Genomic DNA, 16,427 nt, shown 5'->3' on the forward strand with positions numbered 1-16,427 from the left:
AATAAAACAAATGATTAAAAAATCCAAAATACTGCTCTCACTGGTAAATGCTCTTGTGGAAACAACCAGTAAATACATAATAAAAAATGTAGCACAAGAGCAAAAGCAAGGGTCAAATCTTATATTCAAAGCCAGATACTTTTATTAGTAAAACAATGGATAAGCGCTTTCGCTAAAAAATAGCTTCATCAGATCACAATGTTTGCTTAACATAGACAGTTTAAATACTAAAGCACATGGTGAGTACAATTCAAATGAACCAATCATCATCACACATCAATTAGTTCACTTAACATTTAAAGCAGCAAATACAAAAGTATATCAGTGCATTCATTACTGCTACTAATCATATATAAAAAAAAATATATATAAAAATATATATATAAAAAACTAACTCCATTTAAAAAAGCGCATCCTTTGAATACAACAAATGATAGTATAAAACTTTAATAAAAGTTTTCTTGTTAAAATGCATTATAAAAATTATTTATATATATCTATTACAATTTAAAAATGACTAAATATTCTCATATCTTTATGTGTCTGCGTTTTCTAAGTACAGGTTTGATAGAGACTTTGTCATTTAGTCCTGAGCCTCTATCTGCTCTTAGCAAAATAATCCAGTTGTTTTCCTTTTCCTCTGTATATGCCATTATGTTACCTCCTCTTACATTAGGTTCTATTACTTCTAGTACCCTAAATTGAAATTCATGTTGAGTGTTGTGTAAGACAGTGTGCTTGGCTAAAGCATTCTGTGTATTACTTTTTCTGATGTTATAAATATGCTCTCTTATCCTGTCACGTAGTGGGCGGTTCGTCTTACCCACATAAAATGATGAACATATTTTGCAAACTGCCAGGTAAACAACGTTAGGTGTCATGCAATTCACATGTGTTCTAAAATAAAATGTTTTACCATTATCTGGATGGATAAATGTGGTATTGCTGTCAATATAACAACAAAAATTACAATGACCACATTTTTCTGTATGTCCTGAACTAACATGCTGTATAGCTTTCTTAGGATAACAGAGGAGTCTTTTTAAGTTGTTTCTGTTCCTATATATAAAAGAGGGTTTCAATGAATTTGAGATGAATTTCAATTTAGGGTACTAGAAGTAATAGAACCTAATGCAAGAGGAGGTAACATAATGACATATACAGAGGAAAAGGAAAACAACTGGATTATTTTGCTAAGAGCAGATAGAGGCTCAGGACTAAATGACAAAGTCTCTATCAAACCTGTACTTAGAAAACGCAGACACATAAAGATATGAGAATATTTAGTCATTTTTAAATTGTAATAGATATATATAAATAATTTTTATAATGCATTTTAACAAGAAAACTTTTATTAAAGTTTTATACTATCATTTGTTGTATTCAAAGGATGCGCTTTTTTAAATGGAGTTAGTTTTTTATGTATATATTTTTATATATATATTTTTTTTATATGATTAGTAGCAGTAATGAATGCACTGATATACTTTTGTATTTGCTGCTTTAAATGTTAAGTGAACTAATTGATGTGTGATGATGATTGGTTCATTTGAATTGTACTCACCATGTGCTTTAGTATTTAAACTGTCTATGTTAAGCAAATATTGTGATCTGATGAAGCTATTTTTTAGCGAAAGCGCTTATCCATTGTTTTACTAATAAAAGTATCTGGCTTTGAATATAAGATTTGACCCTTGCTTTTGCTCTTGTGCTACATTTTTTATTATAAAACAAATGATTAGTTTTAAGAGGAGAAAAGTCATCAACATGGGAGGGTAGTTGACGTGGATGAAAAAAAAACTGATGAAGGAGACTGTACATGGGGAATTGGCAAACGAGTTAATAAAGCTAAGAAACAGTAAAGCAGTAGTACAGGACTGAATTCTCCCAAGAATACTAAATGAATTATCTAGTCAGGTGGGAAGGCACTAGCTATATGAGTCCATGTCGGTTCATCAAAGACACTTAACATTTCATCTCCCAACAGTGAAAACGTCTGTTAGACTGACATCGACAATTTAATAAAAAACAATAAAATAAAAACATTCTTACAGGGAAGCAGGCCCTCCTGAATATTCACACATCCGTGTCTCTAAATACATTACCTTTGAGATCACTCAGTGTTGGAAATAAAAGAATACTCCCTTACCTCTAAAGTGCATCAACCTCAAAATTATTACTTGGCAAACACAGATGTTAGTGAAGTTCCAAAGTTTTATAATCCTTTTTTAAGTATGTTGTGTCCACATGAACTTTTGACAAGTGCTTTAGTTTAGTATGTGTTTATGTGTGCTTGTGCACGCATATGCACTCATGTCCTGCAAAAGACTGGTGTCCCATCCAGAAATAGTCTTATTGCCTTGCATCCACTGCACGCAAAGACAGACTCTGGCTCCCCTTATACCTTGATTTGGATACAGGAAATGTATAAAGAATTAACAAAATTTTATTAAAAACTTTCCAAAAATATGTAACAGGAATAGTTAAAAAAGAGACTTGACAAATTAAAGTCAATATATTTTAAGGGATAATAAACATGTATGAACAAGAAGACCAATACTGTTGAAATGTAAAAACTGGCAAATAAATAATGAAGCTCCATTACCGAGACTTCATAATATGACATTTAGTTATAACACAAAATAAAAAACAAAAGGGAAAGTAACTAAAACAAACCATGATTCCTATAAAGCCCCCCTAGCCTTGAGGCAAACTTCCTTCACCTTAGACTGGATCTAAATAAAGTGAAAAACATAAGTAAAAGCCTTCTATTTAATACATCTAAAGCACATGAATAATATGCCTTTACAATAAATACAAGTTCCCAGCTAGTCCATTTTTACACATGTAACTATTACTGCTTAAAGGAAGTGGAAGAAGGTATGATGAATAGGGGCTACGAGTTTTAATTCCTATACTGCTGCTGTCAAAAATGTAAACAGAAATGTCAGTATGATGTCTGAATCCCACAACAGATACAAGTTAATACACAAAGCGTAACTGGCCTTAAATTTGTAATGTAGATGTGAATAGCTGTCTTGGGTAATAGCCAAGCCCCATGATATCCAAATGTGCTTTATACTACACAGCTACAGTTCAGAATTTTAATCACTTGCTCTGCAGGATTTCACCCATCTCAGACTGAGCCCAATACCTTCCACTGCAATCTTAACAGCAGAGATTAGAGGGGTTAAATGAGAAATCTCCAGCAATACCACCTACTCCCAAAAGCTTTTAGCTATCACTACCACCAGTAAGTGAAAACTAACAAAACAAGAACACAACCTTTCTTTTTATCCTTAAATAAGCCAATTTTTAAAAGTTAAGTTTTAGTAATTACCTCTAACCAGTCACTCTTCAAAGGGTGGACACCATAAACATTAAAGTCAATAATTAATCATCAGACTCACAAGCATTTAACGTTGAATAATAAAATGTATTATGTAAATAAGGTAAAACAAATTCTTTATAAATAAATATCAAACAGTGCAGACCACACAAGTGGAATTAAAAATATACATTCATAATGACACAAAGTTCAGAAAAGACTACCTATTGACTAACTAGTCACTAACTGCTTTAACTCGGGAGATAAATTGTGTTCTTATTATCTAGTTTATGGATCAGAATTAGAATCCTTATAGGCAGATGAAAAAAAAACTGAGCTCTGTCCCAAATTTATGCCCCAGCAGGCAGATCCAGTAATTGAAATGCAGTATGTCTCAATTAATGATATGCCTCTGCTTATGTAAGTCTGTAAAAAGAAGTTATGTACTTACACATTCTGTTGTCCAGTTTCATTCTTCCTCAACATATGGGCTCAAATCCGACTCGGACATTAATCCAGCTCATGAAGACAACAAACTCTCAAGCGTCATTCCTAACCACAACGCGCCATGCCTAACGTCCCTCAGATCCAATTTACAGCTTGAGAGAGAGACTACAAAATAATTGCCATAACTGGTGTTCAACACAAGGGACATATGCAGTCCTTTATAGCCCTTAAAGGGCTCGTTCCTCCAGAAGTCATTTGAGAGAAATAGAAGGGGGTGGAGGGTAAGGAGTTGAGGAAGAATTAAAATGGACAACACAGATGAAACATCATGGTTAGTACATAACTTCATTATCTGAAGTTGCCAGTTTTCATTCATTCACTGTATGTGACAGAGTCCCCAGCTACCTAAATTCCTGGGTGGACTCTAAAGAAGGATGTTCCTGAGTACATCTGAACTGAAGGCCGCTCTTTCCCTCAAGACCAAATCTACTTTGTAATGAGTGATAAAGGTAAGAGCATTTGACCAAGTTGCTGCTGTACAAATATCATCCATGGATGCTCTAGATTGGAATACAATGGAAGCAGACATAGATCTAGTGGAATGAGCCTTTAATGGTTTTGGTAGGAGAAGATTCAATTTACTGTAGACAAAATAGATGCAATCTGTCAACCATCTGGCTACAGCTACCTTTGTGACTGATTTGCCCATCCTGTGATTAGCAAAGTAAACAAAGAACTGGTCAGACTTTCTAATTTGTTTTGTTTGCTGCAGACAGAAACGTAACTGCCTATGAACATCCAGTAAGTGCAGCATATATTTTCCTTTATTTGTAAAATTTGGAAAGAATATTGGCAGGTTAATGGTTTGGTTAATGTTGGATTTTGACACCACCTTAGGTAAGAAGGAAGCACTGGTATGCAATGCAACCGAATACTTGTGGAAAATCAAATATGGGGACATAGAAGATAATGCTTGAAGTTCTGAAATTCTTCTAGTAGATTTAAATGCCGCTAAAAAGGTAGCTTTCCAAGTCAAGTATTTTAAATCACATTTAGCTGCTGGTTCAAAGGGAGACTGTCAAGGCTTGCAGTACCAAATTTGAATCCCATGGTGGTATAGGACCTTTGTAATGAGGTCTAAGTAGAAGAGTGCCTTACAAAAATGTTTTGCATATTTTGGAGGAAGCCAAGGAAGAATTCTGAAATCTGACATGGAAATTCGAAATGGCTAGGAGTTGGAGTTTAATAGTCGATGAACTAGCAACCTCGTTAAATAAACTCGCTGTAAATTCAAGAACAGAATGTATTGGGGCTGAGAATGGTTCTACCCGATTCTGCTCTGCCCAATAAACAAATCGTCTCTATTTACTTTCGTAGAGTTTTCTCGTAGAGAGTTTATAGGAAGATAACAGAATGGAACAGGTAGGTGACGACAGCATAGGCTGCCTGGCTATTAATGAAATTGGAGAAACAATGCAGTCAGTTTGAATTTTGAGATGTCCAGGTGAATCGTGCCTGTCAAGTGAGACAGAAGGTCTGGAGCTGGATCCAGAATCCAAGGTGGGTACTGAAGTTGATGCCAAAGGAAGGGGAACCAAATTTGTCAAGCCCAGTAAGGTGCAATGAGGATGACCTTGTTCTTCAACCTGGCTGCTTTCTGAAGAAATTTGGGAATTAAAGGAGTCGGGGATAAGCGTACAGAAGACTGGAGGGCCAATCATGGAGAACAACATCCCTTGGCAAGTCCCCTGATGGGTGGACTGGGCCAAAGAAGCTGCTGCACTTGTTGTTTAAGGAACATGAAAAGAGATTGCAGCAAGGCTGGCCCCACTGATGGAAAACCATGTCTGTCACTTTGTTGTTGAGATACTTCTCATGAGGTAGTAAAATCAACCTGCTCAGATTGTCTGCTATCACACTGGAATGTGCATTGCAATTAGAAAGGGGTTGCAGTAAATCACTCACTGACACACCCTCAGGGTTTCTCGACACAGGGGGTAAGATCTGGTTTCCCCCTTGTTTGTTGATGTACCAAACCACTGACATGTTGTCCGTTTGGAATGCAACTGTTCTAAGAGGGACACAGTCTTGGAATGCTTGCACCACCAAAAGCACCACTCTAATTTCCAGAACACTGATATGCAAGTTGGCCTCTTCGTGACCAAGTGCTTTGGACAGTCTTCCCCAGAATGCCCCTTCACACACACACAATTTGGGAAGCATCTGTGGTCACCATCGCCTTGGGCTGAGGAAGAATGAAAGGACGACACTGAACAGTTGCTGTGACTGCATCCACCAGGAAAGATACAATTTGCATACCTGAGTCATTCTTACCCTCGTTTTTATGGGTTGAGAGGGAACTGACCATTGTGTCTGCAGCATCCACTGCAGAATTCTGATGTGATATCTTGCTAAAGGATTTAATATAATTGCTGCTGACATTGATCCCAGGGCTTGCAGATCTGGCACTGTTATTTTCTTGACCTGATTTCTTATTGTTTGCACTCTCGAAAGGGGAAGTGATGCTACCATGAATACTGCTCCTATGAATTCCAGTGTCTGAGCTGGTTGTAAGTGAGACTTGTAACTGATGGTTATTTCACGATTTGAACAAGTTTGCAATACTTGGTCTCATGCTTGTACCAGCTGATGCTTGGTCGGAGTAATAATGAGCCAGTCTTCCAAATATGGAAATACATGGAATCCATGCAGTCTTGGGTGAGCTTATACTACTACCATGTACTTGGTGGACACCCTGTGGGCTGTGGTGAGGCTAAAGGGCAGATCTCTGAACTGGTAATGACTGACTCCCAGCTGGAACTGTAATTGCCATCTGGATCATCTGTTAATTTTTTATGTGATAGTACACATCCGGAGAGAGGTGGCTAAGGATAAGGCGTATGAAGAGTTGTATGAAAGGTTAGACACTAAGGAGGGAAAAAAAAGGACCTGTATCGATTGGCTAGACAGAGGGAACGAGCTAGTAAAGATGTGGAGCAGGTAAGGGTGAAAAAGGATAATGAGGGAAACATACTCACAAGCGAGGAGAGTGTGTTGAGCAGACAGAAAGAGCACTTTGAGGGGCTGATGAATAAAGAGAATGAGAGAGAGAGAAGGTTGGATTATGTGCGGATAGTGAATCATAAAGTGCAGTGGATTAGCAAGGAGGAAGTACGGATAGCTAAGAATGGAAAGGCTGGTCCAGATGACATACCTGTGGAAGCATGGAGGTGTTTAGGTGAAATGGCAGTGGAGTTTTTAACTAGATTGTTTAATGAAATCTTGGAAAGTGAGAGGATGCTTGAGGAATGGAGAAAAAGTGTTTTGGTACCGATTTTTAAGAATAAGGGTGATGTGCAGAGCTGTAGTAACTACAGAGGGATTAAATTGATCAGTCACAGCATGAAGTTAAGGGAAAGAGTAGTGGAAGCTAGGCTAAAAAGGGAGATGATGATTAGTGATCAGCAGTATGGTTTCATGCCAGGAAAGATCACTACAGATGCGATGTTTGCTCTGAGAGTGTTGATGGAGAAGTACAAGAGAAGTCAGAAGGAGTTGCATTTTATCTATGTGGACTTAGAGAAAGCATATGACAGGGTACCTAGAGAGGAGTAGTGGTATTGTATGAGGAAGTCGGGAGTGTCAGAGAAGTATGTAAGAGTGGTACAGGATATGTCAGCGGTGAGGTCTGTGGTGGGAGTGACTGATGCGTTTAAGGTGGAGGTGGGATTACATCAAGGATCAGCTCTGAGCCCTTTCTTATTTGCAATGGTGATGGACAGGTTGACAAACGAGATCAGACAGGAGACCCCGTGGACTATGATGTTTGCAGATGACACTGTGATCTGTAGTGAGAGTAGGGAACAGGTGGAGGAGACCCTGGAGAGGTGGAGATATGCCCTAGAGAGAAGATGAAGGAAGGTCAGCAGGACTAAGACAGAATATATGTGTGTGAATGAGAGGGAGGATAGAGGAATGGTGAGGATGCAGGGAGTAGAGGTGGAGAAGGTGGATGAGTTTAAATACTTGGGATCAACAGTTCAGAGTAATGATGAGTGTGGAGGAGAGGTGAAGAAGAGAATACAGGCAGGATGGAGTAGGTGAAGAAGAGTTTCAGGAGTGTTTTGTGATAGATGAGTACCAGTAAGAGTGAAAGGAAAGGTCTACAAGAGGGTAGTGAGACCAGCTATGTTACATGGGTTGGAGACAGTGGCAGTGGCACTGACAAAAAGGCAGGAGTCAGGGCTGGACGTGACAGAGTTAAAGATGTTAAGATTTGCACTGGGTGTGACGAGGGTAGACAGGATTACGAATAAGTATATTAGAGGGTCAGCCCAGGTTGGAAGGTTTGGAGACAAAGCCAGAGAGGCAAGATTACACTGGTTTGGACATGTGCTGAGGAGGGATGCAGAGTATATTGGGAAAAAGATGCTAAGGATGAAGCTGCCAGGTAATAGGAAAAGAGGAAGGCCTAAGATAAGGTTTATTGATATGGTGAGAGAGGACATGCAGGTAATTGGTGTGACAGAGCAAGATGCAGAGGGCAGGAAGAAATGGAAACAGATGATCCGCTGTGGCAACCCCCAACGGGAGCAGCCGAAAGAAAAAGTACACATCCTGAAGTTCTATCGAGCACATCCAAGTGTTCTTGCTTAGAATGGGCTGAACCATGGCCATCCGGAAATTGGTGTGTCAAACCGATTTGTTCAACGCACTGAGATCTAAAATAGGTCTCCAGTCCCTATTTTCTTTGGTACTAAATAGAATCTCGACTATGTTCCAGATTCTATTAGGTCTGGTGGGACCTTCTTGGATGACTCTTTTTCTAGCAGCTTTAATATTTCCAGTGCTGCTGCTTCCCTCTGACTGGGAGGAACATTGGGCATTTTCCTGGATAATGAGGGTGGAAGGGAAAAAGGAATAATGTAACCTCTGGAAATGATTCTCTGCACCTAAGTATGCTTTAACTTTAGCCAGGCTTCCTGGTGCAGAGATAAGTGATCCCCGAATGCCTCCAGAGGAAGGTAATTGGGCCTCCGTTCAGGAGAGCTGGAAGGGTCTGTCAGAAAAAGTATCTCTAGACCCTCGGTTTTGCAGGCCTCCTCTGCCACCATCACCACCCCCCACCTCTGGGGAAACTACCTCCATGTGTGTCCTGGAAAGGACCCTGAGACTCCCTGAACCACATCCTTTGACCTCCTCGTTGGTTCCTGCAAAAGGTCCGTTAAGGGGTAGGAAAATGTATGCCTACTGCAGAAAGGGTCTTTCCTTCCTTTTCACACGTGCAGAGTGTATCTTTTACTGTGCAGTCAAACAAAGAATCACCATCAAAAGGAGCACTGAAGAAAGATGACTTGAAGGGGTCCACAAAATCACACAGGCATGCCTCTAGATGGAAATTTCTGAACTCGCAGCCATCAACGCGCCTTCTGCAGCATGCAAGATGAGACTCATAGATGAATTAACAATAGACTGAAGGGTAGCCAACTGTGAAGCCACAGAATTTTGAGCCTCTGCAGTAGTAGCCCCTGAAAGGGAATTTGATAGTTCTTTAATAAAGTCCCTTTTCAATCTCATGAAGTGTGCCAAGTAGTTCAGCGATCAAAGAGTAAATGTTGCTGAAGCATATACTCACTTCCCAAATCCATCCAGAACCCTAGACTCTCTACTAGGGGGATGGACATTGGAACTCTTTTCTGTAAGTTCCTTCTTTGTAGCTGCCGCCATGACCATTCCATCAACCAGTACTTCCCTTCCTCCAATCCTCTCTTCCTACCGGTGGAGGCAGAATCTTGTCTGGTCTCTTGGAGATTGGCACAATCGTATCAGATCCCTTCCACACCCATGTAGACATCAAATCAATGAGGTCATCAGCAGGTGAAGTGACCCATGAGGTAGACAGGCCTGTTCCGAAAGCGTCCAGAAATACTGACTCCTCAGTTGTTGGGTTTTGGGCAGACCAACCACCCTTCTGTTTAAGGATATCCAGGATGTCTCCAGATGCAACATCATGGGGTAGTGATTTCGGAGACCCTTCTCCCTCATCAAAGTCAGTATCCTTGGTGACAGACTCCTGGGGAGGTCCAAGTGCTTCCTCTTGCACATCTTCTTCATAGGGACTTCTTCAGTGAGATGATCTAGAGAAGTATTGGAAGAGGTGACAATACCCATCTGGGTGATCTCGAAAGCTCTGGGCTGGCTGTCCCAGTGGTGTAGGATGCACAGGATCATGGTGTAAAGTCAGCAGAGATGTCAAGGGGGATCTGAAGAGGTAAGACCCGTCTGACCTGCTAGAGCAGAGAAAACCCTCTTCACAACCTCAAAGGCAGACTGCTCCAGAGAAAAGGAAGACAATGGAGCTGAGAAAGTGAGTTTCTGGCCTGCCACCTCCTTCTATCCCCTTGAGAGCGAAGACAGAACCGAGCTGTCTGTCAAAACTCCAAGGGGAAGAGATGGCTCTGAAAACCTCAGAGTCAATCTATCCCATTAGTTCCAACCCAGAAGCTTCGGCACCAAGAGCTATCCAGATCCAAATATATCAGGGCAGGTGCACTCAGAGTAACAGTCAGATCCGAAGACAAAGCTGTCTTTGGATCTGACACAGAAGGGTCTGAAACGCTCAGATCCAAGGACTCTAACAACACAGCTTGGGTCAGAGGAGGAGTTATCGGTGGAGTAGAAGATGAATGGTGTTCCTGACCCAAGGGGTAGGAACCGTGAAGACTCTCTTCTGAAATTGCTCTGTGAAGACTCTCCTCATTATCCTTTCCACATCTGCCTCCGTGATACTCCTGGAGAAATGACAGGACACCACTGAAGTAGACAGAGTCCTGTTTCAGAAAGTGGAGGGCACCCTGGACAGTACCGGATCCATGGTGGAGGAATACTGAGTATGAGGCAAGGGCTTAGAATTTGAGGACTTCAGATCCATGGTGTGTTTTTTCGGATAGGAGGAAGGACTTGCCAGATACCTGATTGGATTCGAGGATGGTCAGAGCCCAGCAGATGTCAGACCCAATTTTGATTTCTTTATCTTATGTTCTGAAGAATCTAAAGCCATGGAATCTGAAGATCTAGAGCTTTTTGAAGGATTCTTGGAATTTTAGTTGGCAGGCTGAACTCTAGGGGTTGGGAAAATGGAGATGCCATTAAACCTTTTAGTATTAATTTGTTTTTCCTTTCTATGAGAACTCTGGGGTTGAACCCATTGCAGATGTCACATTCCTGGTCCAGGTGCTCAGCCCCCAAACAAAACACACAAAGAATGGACATCAGTAAATGGCGTCTTGTGACCACATTTTGCAATTTCCAAAACCTTTTTCAGACACAGCTACAGGTGAAAACTCTGAACAACTAGATATCAGCAAAATAACCAAGATATCGATTCAGACAGCAACACAGTAACGGACTAAATACTGCCACTAAGGAAAGAAAAGGGCAGGGAAAAGCTAACAGTTTTTCTTTTCTTTTTTTCTGAAATAGAGAGAGAAGAAAGGTTTAACGCCCTTAATGGAAAGGGATATGCAGGAGTAGGAAAGGTCTACCAACAATGGTGGTGAGAGTATACTCGCATTTGTATAAGGGAAAATAAAGATGATGAAGAGTAGAAAAAACCTGACACAACATACAAAGAGATTTACTAACAGCGGTTAAAGATAAATTTTTTAAAGAAATGACACTTATCTTACTAAAATCGCTCGAGAGCAGTACTCAACCACGTCCGGTCGAGAAAGCATCAAAGAAGATCTGAGGGAAATTAGGCATGGTGCACTGTGGATAGGAAAGGAGCTTGAAAGTTTGTTGGTCACAACGAGCTGGAGTAATGGCAGAGTCAGATTAGAGTGTCGGATCCAACATCAGATCATTATTTACTATAGTTTTTTTCCACAATTTAAAATTTTGAAGATGTCTTCTTAGTTTCACAGCTACATATCAAAAGGGGAAGGACAAGACTTAACACACCCGAGTCCAAAGGTGAAAATAAATGCTGCTCTAGCTCAGCATTTCCAAGATGCTTTAACATTTTCAGCAGTGCACACATTTGTGAAACAGTTTCTTTTTAAAGCTGTAATTCATTTTTAATATTAAATAAGGAGAAATGCAATATCATGTTTCTTTGCAATAACTAGTTTTAGGAAGAGTACATTTTAACAAGTACAGCACAGGAAAGAAAAGATGGGGAAAATGATCAGAGAATATCGGTAACAAAGGTGCAATAATTATAGCTAAGACAAATAACATGCAATGTAAAGTAAGATAGGTAGAGACAATGGATGCAGAAGTGACATTACTTCTGTACAGAGATTAGATGAGGTCACATTTGGAATACTGCTTGCAATTTTGGAAGCCTAGTATAGTTAAGGAGATTAAGCATGTATTGCCTGGAGTTTAATATTAATGTAAAGTAACTGAAAGCACTGTCATCTGTGTTAGCATGTCTGGCATGAGATTTGAGCATATTCTTAGATTAACTTGTGTTGTATGCCAGCATGCCTGATTGTGTAAATGTAAATATGTTTAAAATGTTGAGCCTTTCCCTGTTTAAACAAAATGCGTAACAAATCAGTCAATGCTTTGATACACTTCTAACTGCATATGTTTGAGAGGGACATTCTAAAGTACAAACTGTGGAAAATCAGCTGAGCAGTGAGTGATGTCACAGGAATGCTCCTTGTTGCTAGGAGATGATTTAAACAGCTGATTGACAGAAAAAAAAACTTTTTTTTACAGCTGACTGTTATTTTGAAATTAGTCAGTTGAGACAGTTGATATTGCTGGAGACAGTTGAGACTGAGAAGCTGTGCAGGTTGTCAACTATTGAGCAGTCAGTAGACACCAAGAAAACAGAACATAACAAAGAATCTGTAAGCATACTGTCGCTCGTCCTTCTCCAATATAGAAGATGAACAGGTGGGGTAGTTTGCTTAAATGCTTTATTACACAGAAACACATCAGGATGGATAGCCGTATCATAAAATATAAATGAACTGATTAACAGACAAATCTTACAGATATATATGCTCACATCTCAATAGCTTACTACAAAATGGCAGTCAGGCCCACACGTGCTCAGTATTAATACACTTGTGCAAGCCGTCAGATAGCTTCTTAAAGATATACACACACACACACACACACACACACAAACACACACACACACACACACACACACACACACACACACACACACAGATCTACATCCTCCCTCTTAAAAAGATTGCCCTTAGTTGAAAATAACATAGGAGTTAGGCATGCATTACTATAGATATTAGAAACAAACACAATGTTCATGTCCAAGTTGCTGTGCATCTATAACATGGTCTGGAGATGTGACTGGACCTCGTAACATAACAATCTGGACTGGATTTAGCAACAGGGACAGTCTTCAGTAAACAATTCATATCAGGAACTTTGTGATTCATCACAGGAATGGGAGTATTCTCTGGAACTGGAACACTGGACAACTCACTCTAAGGTAGAGGAGTCTTTTTCACTGGTTATATACTGTGGTATATGCTCGGACACTGGCATAAAATGTTTCTGATTCCACCTAAACTCTACTCCTTGTTATTCCACAATGTCCGATCTCGGCTCTAAGCAAATAGTCTTCACGACTCCAATCCGATCATAACCTTTGGACGTTTGTATCCTTACCACTTCTCCTCATAATGGAATAAGCGGTTTGCTGTTGCTCTTGACACATGGAACCAATAACTGACTACTGATTGTTAATGTGGATTTGGCTTGTCTCAACAAAAGTCTCTGGGCAGGGGAACCAAGATGCTTATCACAAGGAATATTTTTCAGATTCAAAAGATTCAGGAAAACATCACTATTGTCTCGTTTTGACTTCTCTAATAACTGTTTTGCACTTTGAACTGCACATTCTGACAAACCATTTGACTGTGGATACTCTGGGCTACTCATGACATGAGTAAAGTCCCCCTCTTCAGCAAGTCTTTTAAACTGTTGGCTTGTCAATTGTCTGCCATTGTGAGAATAACTTTGTGCGGACTACCATGCACTGCAAAATGACACCATCTTAGAAATGACAATAACGTTTGCCAGATTGGGAAGTAGGTCAATCTTGAACCAATTGGAATGAGTCTACTAACACCAAATAATGTTGACCATTCCATTACAAAATATCAGTGGCGACTGTCGACCAAGATAGTTCAGGAATGTGGTTTAGCTTAAGTGGTTCTTTCTGTTGATGTGATTTAGTACTATTGCACACAAAACAAGATGATAGCACACTCTCAATATTTTGTGACATGGAAGGCCAAAATACTAGACCTCTTGCCCTTCTTTTGGTAGAAGTCTGCTCCTGAGTGACCACAATGCAACACAGTAATGTACTATTGTTGCACAGACTTTGGAATAACTACTTTGCACCTTTCATAATGATACCACTGTCAGACAAAATCTCAACTCTGTATGGAAAATAAGGTTGCACTTATTGAGGTAAACTAAATTACTTTGATGGCCATACTTTTTGAATAAAGTGGTCGAGCCTCTGTAAAACTGGATCTGTGGCTGTATGATCTCTCACAGCATAAAATGTGTGGAAGAAACATTTCTAACTTCCATGACTTCAAAATCAAGGTTCTCATTCTTATGCTGTTCAGTGGTGTTTCTGAAGAATGCATCAGCAAGATAAAGAAGTTTGCCTTTCTTGTAGACAAAAGTGAAATTATACTTTTGCAGTCTCAACATCACAAGTTGCAATCTGGCTGAAGCTGTATGCATAGGCTTTCTGAAAATACTGACTAGAGGTTAGTAGTTTGTTTCGATCCAGATAGGTCCAGCAGAGTAACATGAAAGCACTACTGAGTTTTCAGTTTGAATTTCTTCACCACCATAAGCAACAAGCTTCACACATTTTTCCAAATCAAGCTTTTCACCAGCACATACTCTAGCAAATGTTTTTGCTGACATAACACTGCATTTGGAACCTGTGTCAGCTTTGAGCTCTATGGGTTTTCCATTTATCCAAACAGTACAAAATACTTCATTCTTTGCCCTTAAATCTACTGCATTGACTGTCTCATGAAGCACTGATACACCATCAACATAAACAGTACAGTGGCAGCTTTCTCACTGATCAACTCATTTCTTTGAATGTTCCCTTTCAATAAAAAATGTGTGCCCTTTGATTTACAAAACCTTTTGAAATTTTTCTATTTATTGCATTTGTGGCATTGCTAACCAAAAGCTAAATATTTTTCCCTTTTAGATTCATGATTTCCACCACAATTACAACAAGTGGCAATGAAACAAAGTTGAGGCCCATGCAAGTTGCAATCTGGCTGAAGCTGTATGCATAGGCTTTCTGAAAATACTGACTAGAGGTTAGTAGTTTGTTTCAATCCAGATAGGTCTACCATAAACAAAAGCATGGAACTCTGAACATGCATACACAATTGCCAAAAGCTCTTTTTCGATCTGAGCATACTGCATTTCAGTTTGGGTAAGAGTTCTCAATGCATAGGCAACAAGTTGACCCTCTTGTAGATATCTGAGAGTTGGTGGACTGGCAATTCTCTGTTTCAAGGTATCAAATGGTCTTTGCTGCTGTTCTATCCAAGAACAGGATACATCTTTACACGTCAGCTCTCTGAGTGGTGCTGATATCTGACTCAAGTCTTGAATGAACTTGTCTAGGTAGTTAACCATGTCAAGAAAATGTTGCAGGGCTTGAACTTTGTCTGAAGCTGGCATCTCGAGAATGGCTGTTTGCTTGGAAAGGTCTGGTCATGGGCCTGAACTGATAAATAAACAACCAATATTGGTGAGTTCAAGTAGCCTGAATCTGCAATTCTGTGGACTGAGCTTAAGATTCACTTGACATGCTCTTTCCAGAACTTTTCTGAGGTTTCTGTCATGCTCAACTTCACCATTACCTCATACTAGTACGTCATCTACTACAATAGCACAGGGATACCCAGAAATAATTTGTTCCATTGCACGTTGAAAAACTTTACTTGCAGAATTTATCCCAAATGGCATTCTCAAAAATCTGTACCTGCCAAATGGAGTACTGAACATAGTTATCAATGAGGATTTCTTGCCAAGCAAAATTTGACAAAATATACTCTCTGCATCTATGACAGAAAAAACAGTGGCATTTGGCATAAAGGCTGCAAGTTCTCTAACTGTGTGCACTGGATGATGAGGTGCTCTGTTCAAATCTCATGGATCAATACATATTCTGATGTCATCTGAGCATTTTTATGAGCTATCACCATGGAGGACACCCATTTAGTAGGTTCATCTACTGGACAAATCACACCTTGTTGCACCATTTTGTCTAGTTCGGCTTTGACTCTGTCCTGCATAGCAACTGGAACTTTTCCAGCTGGCCTGACAACTGGACTAACATCTTCTAACTTCATAATGTACATAACTGGAAGCTTGCCTAGTTTGTCTTCGAAAAGATCAGCATAGGTAAAAAAATAAATAAATATGCTGGGCGAATTTGGAGTAGTGGTCTTTCAAGCTAACATGATGGACTTCCTTATTAAATGAAAGCAGTCCCATTTTTCAGACTGTCTCTGAGCCCTAATGACTGAAAGTGCTTCCTGACCACATAAAGTAACAAGTCGTAACTTCTCCCAGCAGAGTAACATGAAAGCACTACTGAGCCTTCAGT

General features: G+C 39.7%; 1 protein-coding gene across 8 annotated transcripts in view; it reads right to left on the minus strand.

The window, feature by feature from the left end:
• The window catches only part of SCAI (suppressor of cancer cell invasion), a 2,763,600-nt gene that overhangs the window by 1,493,357 nt on the left and 1,253,816 nt on the right, over positions 1-16,427 (minus strand). The window lies entirely within an intron of this gene.

The sequence above is a fragment of the Protopterus annectens genome, chromosome 16.part0 (genome assembly GCF_019279795.1).
Source record: "Protopterus annectens isolate FY-2018-M chromosome 16.part0, PAN1.0, whole genome shotgun sequence".
Taxonomy (NCBI): domain Eukaryota; kingdom Metazoa; phylum Chordata; order Ceratodontiformes; family Protopteridae; genus Protopterus; species Protopterus annectens.